Below are 14,506 nucleotides of genomic sequence, written 5' to 3'. Positions count from 1 at the left end.
GAGCATCAGACTTTTAATCTGAGGGTCCAGGGTTCAAGTCCCTGTTCAGGCGGTTGTTTCCTTTAAAGAAAAAGTACTCTAATTGTATGCTCTTTTTGTGGACCCCTGCATGACGAATAAGATATTCCATTACTAAAATTGCAAAAACGTCTTTCATGGAGTTGTGAAATACACATCTGTCTCACATATTATGTGCCATTTGACTAAACTTAAGTCGTACGTAGATTTACCAATGGTATCATGTAGTCTGAGACGGTGAATATCATTTCACCAATTCAATATTCAAAATATAGCCATGGTTATAGTATCAAATGAACTTTATAAAGCTGATCAACAGCTAATAGCTCATTATTTCATTTCAGAACATCTCTGCACCTCATTATAGCAGATTGGCTCTGTGGCGCAATGGATAGCGCATTGGACTTCTAGGTGAATGTAAAATAGATATTCAAAGGTTGTGGGTTCGAATCCCACCAGAGTCAGTTTTATCCCTGTTATCCTGTTATCCCAAGTACCAACTCATTATTATATTCTCTGTATTTAGTACTAATACCGGCAACCATCTTAACCCCTTGCGTGCTGATGACGAAACCGTTCCGACATGACTCCGCCCGCGCAAGGCGGAGTCAGCACAGGCGGAAAATACGCCCCGCACGCAAGGGGTTAAAAAACGTAGTGATAGTTGGGACACTTCCTAATGTTGATAATGTCATTTTGTGGGGTGCTGCCTCAGAGCCTGGATAGCTCAGTCGGTAGAGCATCAGACTTTTAATCTGAGGGCCCAGGGTTCAAGTCCCTGTTCAGGCGGCTTGGTTAAAGAAAATGTATATCAATTGCATACTCTTTTCAGGATCCAATGAATGGGAATTCCAATTACAGATGGTTCAAAAAAGTCTTGATCGAGTCCTTACATACCCATCTGTGCTCTACTTTCTTTGACAAGGGTTAAGAAGACTTACCCAAACTGTATCATGTAGTTTGACATGTTGATTATCTTTTATCCAATTCAATGTTCAAAATGTAAGCTAGTGTCGGATTAATTTGATAAAGTTGGTCAACAACTTATAGGTCATCTTTTTATTTGTGAATCTCTGATCACCTTGTTGAATCAGGTCGGATCTCTGGTGCAATGGATTGCGGCTTGGAGTCCTAGGCGAATGTAGCAAAAGCATTCAAACGCTAAGGGTTCGAACACCAACTGGGTCAATTTTATCCCTCCTCTATTTTATAACTAATTGAAACAGTAACCAGCAATCCTGCTTCTCCATCACCAGAAACATTTACCAAAATGGCAGTGAAAGAAAGTCTACTTAAACAGAGACTGTTTGCTTTGAAAATGTTGCATAGTCTATGCCCAAGAGGAAATTCCCAATGATACTGCTGAAAATGTAATTTAGGAGTTAGTAATAGTATTTGGCCCTTTATTAATTTCACAGTGTCATTTTAAACACGTGATTTCTATGTCATCCGAAAATGAGATAGTACAAATTTCCGGAGTTATAATGGATTACGTGTGCTGCTGAAATTTCAAATGCTTAAAATATCAATTCATTATTAAACTCTAGAATATTGATTGCTAATATATGTAATTATATAAATATACAAAGTGTAGGTCAGTGTACGTCCACATTTGTTTAGCTGATTTTAAGGTAGAGTATAGCAGAGCCTGGATAGCTCAGTCGGTAGAGCATCAGACTTTTAATCTGAGGGTCCAGGGTTCAAGTCCCTGTTCAGGTGGTTGTTTCCTTTAAAGAAAAAGTACTCTAATTGTATGCTCTTTTTGTGGACCCCTGCATGACGAATAAGATATTCCATTACTAAAATTGCAAAAACGTCTTTCATGGAGTTGTGAAATACACATCTGTCTCACATATTATGTGCCATTTGACTAAGCTTAAGTCGTACGTAGATTTACCAATGGTATCATGTAGTCTGAGACGGTGAATATCATTTCACCAATTCAATATTCAAAATATAGCCATGGTTATAGTATCAAATGAACTTTATAAAGCTGATCAACAGCTAATAGCTCATTATTTCATTTCAGAACATCTCTGCACCTCATTATAGCAGATTGGCTCTGTGGCGCAATGGATAGCGCATTGGACTTCTAGGTGAATGTAAAAAAGATATTCAAAGGTTGTGGGTTCGAATCCCACCAGAGTCAGTTTTATCCCTGTTATCCTGTTATCCCAAGTACCAATTCATTATTGTATTCTCTGTATTTAGTACTAATACCGGCAACCATCTTAACCCCTTGCGTGCTGATAACAGAACGGTTCCGTCATCAGCTACGGGTGAGCTGTGCTGATGACGAAACCGTTCCGTCATGACTCCGCCCGCGCAAGGCGTAGTCAGCACAGGCGGAAAATACGCCCCGCACTCAAGGGGTTAAAAAACGTAGTGATAGTTGGGACACTTCCTAATGTTGATAATGTCATTTTGTGGGGTGCTGCCTCAGAGCCTGGATAGCTCAGTCGGTAGAGCATCAGACTTTTAATCTGAGGGCCCAGGGTTCAAGTCCCTGTTCAGGCGGCTTGGTTAAAGAAAATGTATATCAATTGCATACTCTTTTCAGGATCCAATGAATGGGAATTCCAATTACAGATGGTTCAAAAAAGTCTTGATCGAGTCCTTACATACCCATCTGTGCTCTACTTTCTTTGACAAGGGTTAAGAAGACTTACCCAAACTGTATCATGTAGTTTGACATGTTGATTATCTTTTATCCAATTCAATGTTCAAAATGTAAGCTAGTGTCGGATTAATTTGATAAAGTTGGTCAACAACTTATAGGTCATCTTTTTATTTGTGAATCTCTGATCACCTTGTTGAATCAGGTCGGATCTCTGGTGCAATGGATTGCGGCTTGGAGTCCTAGGCGAATGTAGCAAAAGCATTCAAACGCTAAGGGTTCGAACACCAACTGGGTCAATTTTATCCCTCCTCTATTTTATAACTAATTGAAACAGTAACCAGCAATCCTGCTTCTCCATCACCAGAAACATTTACCAAAATGGCAGTGAAAGAAAGTCTACTTAAACAGAGACTGTTTGCTTTGAAAATGTTGCATAGTCTATGCCCAAGAGGAAATTCCCAATGATACTGCTGAAAATGTAATTTAGGAGTTAGTAATAGTATTTGGCCCTTTATTAATTTCACTGTGTCATTTTAAACACGTGATTTCTATGTCATCCGAAAATGAGATAGTACAAATTTCCGGAGTTATAATGGATTACGTGTGCTGCTGAAATTTCAAATGCTTATAATATCAATTCAGTATTAAACTCTAGAATATTGATTGCTAATATATGTAATTATATAAATATACAAAGTGTAGGTCAGTGTACGTCCACATTTGTTTAGCTGATTTTAAGGTAGAGTATAGCAGAGCCTGGATAGCTCAGTCGGTAGAGCATCAGACTTTTAATCTGAGGGTCCAGGGTTCAAGTCCCTGTTCAGGCGGTTGTTTCCTTTAAAGAAAAAGTACTCTAATTGTATGCTCTTTTTGTGGACCCCTGCATGACGAATAAGATATTCCATTACTAAAATTGCAAAAACGTCTTTCATGGAGTTGTGAAATACACATCTGTCTCACATATTATGTGCCATTTGACTAAACTTAAGTCGTACGTAGATTTACCAATGGTATCATGTAGTCTGAGACGGTGAATATCATTTCACCAATTCAATATTCAAAATATAGCCATGGTTATAGTATCAAATGAACTTTATAAAGCTGATCAACAGCTAATAGCTCATTATTTCATTTCAGAACATCTCTGCACCTCATTATAGCAGATTGGCTCTGTGGCGCAATGGATAGCGCATTGGACTTCTAGGTGAATGTAAAATAGATATTCAAAGGTTGTGGGTTCGAATCCCACCAGAGTCAGTTTTATCCCTGTTATCCTGTTATCCCAAGTACCAACTCATTATTATATTCTCTGTATTTAGTACTAATACCGGCAACCATCTTAACCCCTTGCGTGCTGATGACGAAACCGTTCCGTCATGACTCCGCCCGCGCAAGGCGGAGTCAGCACAGGCGGAAAATACGCCCCGCACGCAAGGGGTTAAAAAACGTAGTGATAGTTGGGACACTTCCTAATGTTGATAATGTCATTTTGTGGGGTGCTGCCTCAGAGCCTGGATAGCTCAGTCGGTAGAGCATCAGACTTTTAATCTGAGGGCCCAGGGTTCAAGTCCCTGTTCAGGCGGCTTGGTTAAAGAAAATGTATATCAATTGCATACTCTTTTCAGGATCCAATGAATGGGAATTCCAATTACAGATGGTTCAAAAAAGTCTTGATCGAGTCCTTACATACCCATCTGTGCTCTACTTTCTTTGACAAGGGTTAAGAAGACTTACCCAAACTGTATTATGTAGTTTGACATGTTGATTATCTTTTATCCAATTCAATGTTCAAAATGTAAGCTAGTGTCGGATTAATTTGATAAAGTTGGTCAACAACTTATAGGTCATCTTTTTATTTGTGAATCTCTGATCACCTTGTTGAATCAGGTCGGATCTCTGGTGCAATAGATTGCGGCTTGGAGTCCTAGGCGAATGTAGCAAAAGCATTCAAACGCTAAGGGTTCGAACACCAACTGGGTCAATTTTATCCCTCCTCTATTTTATAACTAATTGAAACAGTAACCAGCAATCCTGCTTCTCCATCACCAGAAACATTTACCAAAATGGCAGTGAAAGAAAGTCTACTTAAACAGAGACTGTTTGCTTTGAAAATGTTGCATAGTCTATGCCCAAGAGGAAATTCCCAATGATACTGCTGAAAATGTAATTTAGGAGTTAGTAATAGTATTTGGCCCTTTATTAATTTCACAGTGTCATTTTAAACACGTGATTTCTATGTCATCCGAAAATGAGATAGTACAAATTTCCGGAGTTATAATGGATTACGTGTGCTGCTGAAATTTCAAATGCTTAAAATATCAATTCATTATTAAACTCTAGAATATTGATTGCTAATATATGTAATTATATAAATATACAAAGTGTAGGTCAGTGTACGTCCACATTTGTTTAGCTGATTTTAAGGTAGAGTATAGCAGAGCCTGGATAGCTCAGTCGGTAGAGCATCAGACTTTTAATCTGAGGGTCCAGGGTTCAAGTCCCTGTTCAGGTGGTTGTTTCCTTTAAAGAAAAAGTACTCTAATTGTATGCTCTTTTTGTGGACCCCTGCATGACGAATAAGATATTATATTACTAAAATTGCAAAAACGTCTTTCATGGAGTTGTGAAATACACATCTGTCTCACATATTATGTGCCATTTGACTAAACTTAAGTCGTACGTAGATTTACCAATGGTATCATGTAGTCTGAGACGGTGAATATCATTTCACCAATTCAATATTCAAAATATAGCCATGGTTATAGTATCAAATGAACTTTATAAAGCTGATCAACAGCTAATAGCTCATTATTTCATTTCAGAACATCTCTGCACCTCATTATAGCAGATTGGCTCTGTGGCGCAATGGATAGCGCATTGGACTTCTAGGTGAATGTAAAAAAGATATTCAAAGGTTGTGGGTTCGAATCCCACCAGAGTCAGATTTATCCCTGTTATCCCAAGTACCAATTCATTATTATATTCTCTGTATTTAGTACTAATACCGGCAACCATCTTAACCCCTTGCGTGCTGATAACAGAACGGTTCCGTCATCAGCTACGGGTGAGCTGTGCTGATGACGAAACCGTTCCGTCATGACTCCGCCCGCGCAAGGCGTAGTCAGCACAGGCGGAAAATACGCCCCGCACTCAAGGGGTTAAAAAACGTAGTGATAGTTGGGACACTTCCTAATGTTGATAATGTCATTTTGTGGGGTGCTGCCTCAGAGCCTGGATAGCTCAGTCGGTAGAGCATCAGACTTTTAATCTGAGGGCCCAGGGTTCAAGTCCCTGTTCAGGCGGCTTGGTTAAAGAAAATGTATATCAATTGCATACTCTTTTCAGGATCCAATGAATGGGAATTCCAATTACAGATGGTTCAAAAAAGTCTTGATCGAGTCCTTACATACCCATCTGTGCTCTACTTTCTTTGACAAGGGTTAAGAAGACTTACCCAAACTGTATCATGTAGTTTGACATGTTGATTATCTTTTATCCAATTCAATGTTCAAAATGTAAGCTAGTGTCCGATTAATTTGATAAAGTTGGTCAACAACTTATAGGTCATCTTTTTATTTGTGAATCTCTGATCACCTTGTTGAATCAGGTCGGATCTCTGGTGCAATGGATTGCGGCTTGGAGTCCTAGGCGAATGTAGCAAAAGCATTCAAACGCTAAGGGTTCGAACACCAACTGGGTCAATTTTATCCCTCCTCTATTTTATAACTAATTGAAACAGTAACCAGCAATCCTGCTTCTCCATCACCAGAAACATTTACCAAAATGGCAGTGAAAGAAAGTCTACTTAAACAGAGACTGTTTGCTTTGAAAATGTTGCATAGTCTATGCCCAAGAGGAAATTCCCAATGATACTGCTGAAAATGTAATTTAGGAGTTAGTAATAGTATTTGGCCCTTTATTAATTTCACAGTGTCATTTTAAACACGTGATTTCTATGTCATCCGAAAATGAGATAGTACAAATTTCCGGAGTTATAATGGATTACGTGTGCTGCTGAAATTTCAAATGCTTAAAATATCAATTCATTATTAAACTCTAGAATATTGATTGCTAATATATGTAATTATATAAATATACAAAGTGTAGGTCAGTGTACGTCCACATTTGTTTAGCTGATTTTAAGGTAGAGTATAGCAGAGCCTGGATAGCTCAGTCGGTAGAGCATCAGACTTTTAATCTGAGGGTCCAGGGTTCAAGTCCCTGTTCAGGTGGTTGTTTCCTTTAAAGAAAAAGTACTCTAATTGTATGCTCTTTTTGTGGACCCCTGCATGACGAATAAGATATTCCATTACTAAAATTGCAAAAACGTCTTTCATGGAGTTGTGAAATACACATCTGTCTCACATATTATGTGCCATTTGACTAAGCTTAAGTCGTACGTAGATTTACCAATGGTATCATGTAGTCTGAGACGGTGAATATCATTTCACCAATTCAATATTCAAAATATAGCCATGGTTATAGTATCAAATGAACTTTATAAAGCTGATCAACAGCTAATAGCTCATTATTTCATTTCAGAACATCTCTGCACCTCATTATAGCAGATTGGCTCTGTGGCGCAATGGATAGCGCATTGGACTTCTAGGTGAATGTAAAAAAGATATTCAAAGGTTGTGGGTTCGAATCCCACCAGAGTCAGTTTTATCCCTGTTATCCTGTTATCCCAAGTACCAATTCATTATTGTATTCTCTGTATTTAGTACTAATACCGGCAACCATCTTAACCCCTTGCGTGCTGATAACAGAACGGTTCCGTCATCAGCTACGGGTGAGCTGTGCTGATGACGAAACCGTTCCGTCATGACTCCGCCCGCGCAAGGCGTAGTCAGCACAGGCGGAAAATACGCCCCGCACTCAAGGGGTTAAAAAACGTAGTGATAGTTGGGACACTTCCTAATGTTGATAATGTCATTTTGTGGGGTGCTGCCTCAGAGCCTGGATAGCTCAGTCGGTAGAGCATCAGACTTTTAATCTGAGGGCCCAGGGTTCAAGTCCCTGTTCAGGCGGCTTGGTTAAAGAAAATGTATATCAATTGCATACTCTTTTCAGGATCCAATGAATGGGAATTCCAATTACAGATGGTTCAAAAAAGTCTTGATCGAGTCCTTACATACCCATCTGTGCTCTACTTTCTTTGACAAGGGTTAAGAAGACTTACCCAAACTGTATCATGTAGTTTGACATGTTGATTATCTTTTATCCAATTCAATGTTCAAAATGTAAGCTAGTGTCGGATTAATTTGATAAAGTTGGTCAACAACTTATAGGTCATCTTTTTATTTGTGAATCTCTGATCACCTTGTTGAATCAGGTCGGATCTCTGGTGCAATGGATTGCGGCTTGGAGTCCTAGGCGAATGTAGCAAAAGCATTCAAACGCTAAGGGTTCGAACACCAACTGGGTCAATTTTATCCCTCCTCTATTTTATAACTAATTGAAACAGTAACCAGCAATCCTGCTTCTCCATCACCAGAAACATTTACCAAAATGGCAGTGAAAGAAAGTCTACTTAAACAGAGACTGTTTGCTTTGAAAATGTTGCATAGTCTATGCCCAAGAGGAAATTCCCAATGATACTGCTGAAAATGTAATTTAGGAGTTAGTAATAGTATTTGGCCCTTTATTAATTTCACTGTGTCATTTTAAACACGTGATTTCTATGTCATCCGAAAATGAGATAGTACAAATTTCCGGAGTTATAATGGATTACGTGTGCTGCTGAAATTTCAAATGCTTATAATATCAATTCAGTATTAAACTCTAGAATATTGATTGCTAATATATGTAATTATATAAATATACAAAGTGTAGGTCAGTGTACGTCCACATTTGTTTAGCTGATTTTAAGGTAGAGTATAGCAGAGCCTGGATAGCTCAGTCGGTAGAGCATCAGACTTTTAATCTGAGGGTCCAGGGTTCAAGTCCCTGTTCAGGCGGTTGTTTCCTTTAAAGAAAAAGTACTCTAATTGTATGCTCTTTTTGTGGACCCCTGCATGACGAATAAGATATTCCATTACTAAAATTGCAAAAACGTCTTTCATGGAGTTGTGAAATACACATCTGTCTCACATATTATGTGCCATTTGACTAAACTTAAGTCGTACGTAGATTTACCAATGGTATCATGTAGTCTGAGACGGTGAATATCATTTCACCAATTCAATATTCAAAATATAGCCATGGTTATAGTATCAAATGAACTTTATAAAGCTGATCAACAGCTAATAGCTCATTATTTCATTTCAGAACATCTCTGCACCTCATTATAGCAGATTGGCTCTGTGGCGCAATGGATAGCGCATTGGACTTCTAGGTGAATGTAAAATAGATATTCAAAGGTTGTGGGTTCGAATCCCACCAGAGTCAGTTTTATCCCTGTTATCCTGTTATCCCAAGTACCAACTCATTATTATATTCTCTGTATTTAGTACTAATACCGGCAACCATCTTAACCCCTTGCGTGCTGATGACGAAACCGTTCCGTCATGACTCCGCCCGCGCAAGGCGGAGTCAGCACAGGCGGAAAATACGCCCCGCACGCAAGGGGTTAAAAAACGTAGTGATAGTTGGGACACTTCCTAATGTTGATAATGTCATTTTGTGGGGTGCTGCCTCAGAGCCTGGATAGCTCAGTCGGTAGAGCATCAGACTTTTAATCTGAGGGCCCAGGGTTCAAGTCCCTGTTCAGGCGGCTTGGTTAAAGAAAATGTATATCAATTGCATACTCTTTTCAGGATCCAATGAATGGGAATTCCAATTACAGATGGTTCAAAAAAGTCTTGATCGAGTCCTTACATACCCATCTGTGCTCTACTTTCTTTGACAAGGGTTAAGAAGACTTACCCAAACTGTATTATGTAGTTTGACATGTTGATTATCTTTTATCCAATTCAATGTTCAAAATGTAAGCTAGTGTCGGATTAATTTGATAAAGTTGGTCAACAACTTATAGGTCATCTTTTTATTTGTGAATCTCTGATCACCTTGTTGAATCAGGTCGGATCTCTGGTGCAATAGATTGCGGCTTGGAGTCCTAGGCGAATGTAGCAAAAGCATTCAAACGCTAAGGGTTCGAACACCAACTGGGTCAATTTTATCCCTCCTCTATTTTATAACTAATTGAAACAGTAACCAGCAATCCTGCTTCTCCATCACCAGAAACATTTACCAAAATGGCAGTGAAAGAAAGTCTACTTAAACAGAGACTGTTTGCTTTGAAAATGTTGCATAGTCTATGCCCAAGAGGAAATTCCCAATGATACTGCTGAAAATGTAATTTAGGAGTTAGTAATAGTATTTGGCCCTTTATTAATTTCACAGTGTCATTTTAAACACGTGATTTCTATGTCATCCGAAAATGAGATAGTACAAATTTCCGGAGTTATAATGGATTACGTGTGCTGCTGAAATTTCAAATGCTTAAAATATCAATTCATTATTAAACTCTAGAATATTGATTGCTAATATATGTAATTATATAAATATACAAAGTGTAGGTCAGTGTACGTCCACATTTGTTTAGCTGATTTTAAGGTAGAGTATAGCAGAGCCTGGATAGCTCAGTCGGTAGAGCATCAGACTTTTAATCTGAGGGTCCAGGGTTCAAGTCCCTGTTCAGGTGGTTGTTTCCTTTAAAGAAAAAGTACTCTAATTGTATGCTCTTTTTGTGGACCCCTGCATGACGAATAAGATATTATATTACTAAAATTGCAAAAACGTCTTTCATGGAGTTGTGAAATACACATCTGTCTCACATATTATGTGCCATTTGACTAAACTTAAGTCGTACGTAGATTTACCAATGGTATCATGTAGTCTGAGACGGTGAATATCATTTCACCAATTCAATATTCAAAATATAGCCATGGTTATAGTATCAAATGAACTTTATAAAGCTGATCAACAGCTAATAGCTCATTATTTCATTTCAGAACATCTCTGCACCTCATTATAGCAGATTGGCTCTGTGGCGCAATGGATAGCGCATTGGACTTCTAGGTGAATGTAAAAAAGATATTCAAAGGTTGTGGGTTCGAATCCCACCAGAGTCAGATTTATCCCTGTTATCCCAAGTACCAATTCATTATTATATTCTCTGTATTTAGTACTAATACCGGCAACCATCTTAACCCCTTGCGTGCTGATAACAGAACGGTTCCGTCATCAGCTACGGGTGAGCTGTGCTGATGACGAAACCGTTCCGTCATGACTCCGCCCGCGCAAGGCGTAGTCAGCACAGGCGGAAAATACGCCCCGCACTCAAGGGGTTAAAAAACGTAGTGATAGTTGGGACACTTCCTAATGTTGATAATGTCATTTTGTGGGGTGCTGCCTCAGAGCCTGGATAGCTCAGTCGGTAGAGCATCAGACTTTTAATCTGAGGGCCCAGGGTTCAAGTCCCTGTTCAGGCGGCTTGGTTAAAGAAAATGTATATCAATTGCATACTCTTTTCAGGATCCAATGAATGGGAATTCCAATTACAGATGGTTCAAAAAAGTCTTGATCGAGTCCTTACATACCCATCTGTGCTCTACTTTCTTTGACAAGGGTTAAGAAGACTTACCCAAACTGTATCATGTAGTTTGACATGTTGATTATCTTTTATCCAATTCAATGTTCAAAATGTAAGCTAGTGTCCGATTAATTTGATAAAGTTGGTCAACAACTTATAGGTCATCTTTTTATTTGTGAATCTCTGATCACCTTGTTGAATCAGGTCGGATCTCTGGTGCAATGGATTGCGGCTTGGAGTCCTAGGCGAATGTAGCAAAAGCATTCAAACGCTAAGGGTTCGAACACCAACTGGGTCAATTTTATCCCTCCTCTATTTTATAACTAATTGAAACAGTAACCAGCAATCCTGCTTCTCCATCACCAGAAACATTTACCAAAATGGCAGTGAAAGAAAGTCTACTTAAACAGAGACTGTTTGCTTTGAAAATGTTGCATAGTCTATGCCCAAGAGGAAATTCCCAATGATACTGCTGAAAATGTAATTTAGGAGTTAGTAATAGTATTTGGCCCTTTATTAATTTCACAGTGTCATTTTAAACACGTGATTTCTATGTCATCCGAAAATGAGATAGTACAAATTTCCGGAGTTATAATGGATTACGTGTGCTGCTGAAATTTCAAATGCTTAAAATATCAATTCATTATTAAACTCTAGAATATTGATTGCTAATATATGTAATTATATAAATATACAAAGTGTAGGTCAGTGTACGTCCACATTTGTTTAGCTGATTTTAAGGTAGAGTATAGCAGAGCCTGGATAGCTCAGTCGGTAGAGCATCAGACTTTTAATCTGAGGGTCCAGGGTTCAAGTCCCTGTTCAGGTGGTTGTTTCCTTTAAAGAAAAAGTACTCTAATTGTATGCTCTTTTTGTGGACCCCTGCATGACGAATAAGATATTCCATTACTAAAATTGCAAAAACGTCTTTCATGGAGTTGTGAAATACACATCTGTCTCACATATTATGTGCCATTTGACTAAGCTTAAGTCGTACGTAGATTTACCAATGGTATCATGTAGTCTGAGACGGTGAATATCATTTCACCAATTCAATATTCAAAATATAGCCATGGTTATAGTATCAAATGAACTTTATAAAGCTGATCAACAGCTAATAGCTCATTATTTCATTTCAGAACATCTCTGCACCTCATTATAGCAGATTGGCTCTGTGGCGCAATGGATAGCGCATTGGACTTCTAGGTGAATGTAAAAAAGATATTCAAAGGTTGTGGGTTCGAATCCCACCAGAGTCAGTTTTATCCCTGTTATCCTGTTATCCCAAGTACCAATTCATTATTGTATTCTCTGTATTTAGTACTAATACCGGCAACCATCTTAACCCCTTGCGTGCTGATAACAGAACGGTTCCGTCATCAGCTACGGGTGAGCTGTGCTGATGACGAAACCGTTCCGTCATGACTCCGCCCGCGCAAGGCGTAGTCAGCACAGGCGGAAAATACGCCCCGCACTCAAGGGGTTAAAAAACGTAGTGATAGTTGGGACACTTCCTAATGTTGATAATGTCATTTTGTGGGGTGCTGCCTCAGAGCCTGGATAGCTCAGTCGGTAGAGCATCAGACTTTTAATCTGAGGGCCCAGGGTTCAAGTCCCTGTTCAGGCGGCTTGGTTAAAGAAAATGTATATCAATTGCATACTCTTTTCAGGATCCAATGAATGGGAATTCCAATTACAGATGGTTCAAAAAAGTCTTGATCGAGTCCTTACATACCCATCTGTGCTCTACTTTCTTTGACAAGGGTTAAGAAGACTTACCCAAACTGTATCATGTAGTTTGACATGTTGATTATCTTTTATCCAATTCAATGTTCAAAATGTAAGCTAGTGTCGGATTAATTTGATAAAGTTGGTCAACAACTTATAGGTCATCTTTTTATTTGTGAATCTCTGATCACCTTGTTGAATCAGGTCGGATCTCTGGTGCAATGGATTGCGGCTTGGAGTCCTAGGCGAATGTAGCAAAAGCATTCAAACGCTAAGGGTTCGAACACCAACTGGGTCAATTTTATCCCTCCTCTATTTTATAACTAATTGAAACAGTAACCAGCAATCCTGCTTCTCCATCACCAGAAACATTTACCAAAATGGCAGTGAAAGAAAGTCTACTTAAACAGAGACTGTTTGCTTTGAAAATGTTGCATAGTCTATGCCCAAGAGGAAATTCCCAATGATACTGCTGAAAATGTAATTTAGGAGTTAGTAATAGTATTTGGCCCTTTATTAATTTCACTGTGTCATTTTAAACACGTGATTTCTATGTCATCCGAAAATGAGATAGTACAAATTTCCGGAGTTATAATGGATTACGTGTGCTGCTGAAATTTCAAATGCTTATAATATCAATTCAGTATTAAACTCTAGAATATTGATTGCTAATATATGTAATTATATAAATATACAAAGTGTAGGTCAGTGTACGTCCACATTTGTTTAGCTGATTTTAAGGTAGAGTATAGCAGAGCCTGGATAGCTCAGTCGGTAGAGCATCAGACTTTTAATCTGAGGGTCCAGGGTTCAAGTCCCTGTTCAGGCGGTTGTTTCCTTTAAAGAAAAAGTACTCTAATTGTATGCTCTTTTTGTGGACCCCTGCATGACGAATAAGATATTCCATTACTAAAATTGCAAAAACGTCTTTCATGGAGTTGTGAAATACACATCTGTCTCACATATTATGTGCCATTTGACTAAACTTAAGTCGTACGTAGATTTACCAATGGTATCATGTAGTCTGAGACGGTGAATATCATTTCACCAATTCAATATTCAAAATATAGCCATGGTTATAGTATCAAATGAACTTTATAAAGCTGATCAACAGCTAATAGCTCATTATTTCATTTCAGAACATCTCTGCACCTCATTATAGCAGATTGGCTCTGTGGCGCAATGGATAGTGCATTGGACTTCTAGGTGAATGTAAAATAGATATTCAAAGGTTGTGGGTTCGAATCCCACCAGAGTCAGTTTTATCCCTGTTATCCTGTTATCCCAAGTACCAACTCATTATTATATTCTCTGTATTTAGTACTAATACCGGCAACCATCTTAACCCCTTGCGTGCTGATGACGAAACCGTTCCGTCATGACTCCGCCCGCGCAAGGCGGAGTCAGCACAGGCGGAAAATACGCCCCGCACGCAAGGGGTTAAAAAACGTAGTGATAGTTGGGACACTTCCTAATGTTGATAATGTCATTTTGTGGGGTGCTGCCTCAGAGCCTGGATAGCTCAGTCGGTAGAGCATCAGACTTTTAATCTGAGGGCCCAGGGTTCAAGTCCCTGTTCAGGCGGCTTGGTTAAAGAAAATGTA

General features: G+C 38.8%; 9 non-coding genes across 9 annotated transcripts; all 9 read left to right on the top strand.

The window, feature by feature from the left end:
* The first annotated feature begins 391 nt into the window (after nucleotides 1-391).
* On the top strand, nucleotides 392-482 carry TRNAR-UCU (transfer RNA arginine (anticodon UCU)). The gene is given in 2 exon segments: nucleotides 392-428; nucleotides 447-482. It is a non-coding gene; the product is annotated as a tRNA-Arg (tRNA).
* Nucleotides 483-2,076: 1,594 nt separating this feature from the next.
* TRNAR-UCU (transfer RNA arginine (anticodon UCU)) lies at nucleotides 2,077-2,167 on the top strand. Its single transcript is given in 2 exon segments — nucleotides 2,077-2,113; nucleotides 2,132-2,167. It is a non-coding gene; the product is annotated as a tRNA-Arg (tRNA).
* Nucleotides 2,168-3,804: 1,637 nt separating this feature from the next.
* Nucleotides 3,805-3,895, top strand: TRNAR-UCU (transfer RNA arginine (anticodon UCU)). Its single transcript is given in 2 exon segments — nucleotides 3,805-3,841; nucleotides 3,860-3,895. It is a non-coding gene; the product is annotated as a tRNA-Arg (tRNA).
* A 1,594-nt stretch (nucleotides 3,896-5,489) lies between these two features.
* Nucleotides 5,490-5,580, top strand: TRNAR-UCU (transfer RNA arginine (anticodon UCU)). Its single transcript is given in 2 exon segments — nucleotides 5,490-5,526; nucleotides 5,545-5,580. It is a non-coding gene; the product is annotated as a tRNA-Arg (tRNA).
* Nucleotides 5,581-7,209: 1,629 nt separating this feature from the next.
* Nucleotides 7,210-7,300, top strand: TRNAR-UCU (transfer RNA arginine (anticodon UCU)). Its single transcript is given in 2 exon segments — nucleotides 7,210-7,246; nucleotides 7,265-7,300. It is a non-coding gene; the product is annotated as a tRNA-Arg (tRNA).
* A 1,637-nt stretch (nucleotides 7,301-8,937) lies between these two features.
* Nucleotides 8,938-9,028, top strand: TRNAR-UCU (transfer RNA arginine (anticodon UCU)). Its single transcript is given in 2 exon segments — nucleotides 8,938-8,974; nucleotides 8,993-9,028. It is a non-coding gene; the product is annotated as a tRNA-Arg (tRNA).
* A 1,594-nt stretch (nucleotides 9,029-10,622) lies between these two features.
* Nucleotides 10,623-10,713, top strand: TRNAR-UCU (transfer RNA arginine (anticodon UCU)). The gene is given in 2 exon segments: nucleotides 10,623-10,659; nucleotides 10,678-10,713. It is a non-coding gene; the product is annotated as a tRNA-Arg (tRNA).
* A 1,629-nt stretch (nucleotides 10,714-12,342) lies between these two features.
* TRNAR-UCU (transfer RNA arginine (anticodon UCU)) lies at nucleotides 12,343-12,433 on the top strand. The gene is given in 2 exon segments: nucleotides 12,343-12,379; nucleotides 12,398-12,433. It is a non-coding gene; the product is annotated as a tRNA-Arg (tRNA).
* Nucleotides 12,434-14,070: 1,637 nt separating this feature from the next.
* On the top strand, nucleotides 14,071-14,161 carry TRNAR-UCU (transfer RNA arginine (anticodon UCU)). Its single transcript is given in 2 exon segments — nucleotides 14,071-14,107; nucleotides 14,126-14,161. It is a non-coding gene; the product is annotated as a tRNA-Arg (tRNA).
* Nucleotides 14,162-14,506: the final 345 nt, after the last annotated feature.

This window comes from Lissotriton vulgaris, chromosome 1_2 (assembly GCF_964263255.1).
Source record: "Lissotriton vulgaris chromosome 1_2, aLisVul1.2, whole genome shotgun sequence".
NCBI classification, from domain to species: Eukaryota; Metazoa; Chordata; class Amphibia; order Caudata; family Salamandridae; genus Lissotriton; species Lissotriton vulgaris.
This window is presented reverse-complemented; position numbering and strand designations above follow the sequence as displayed.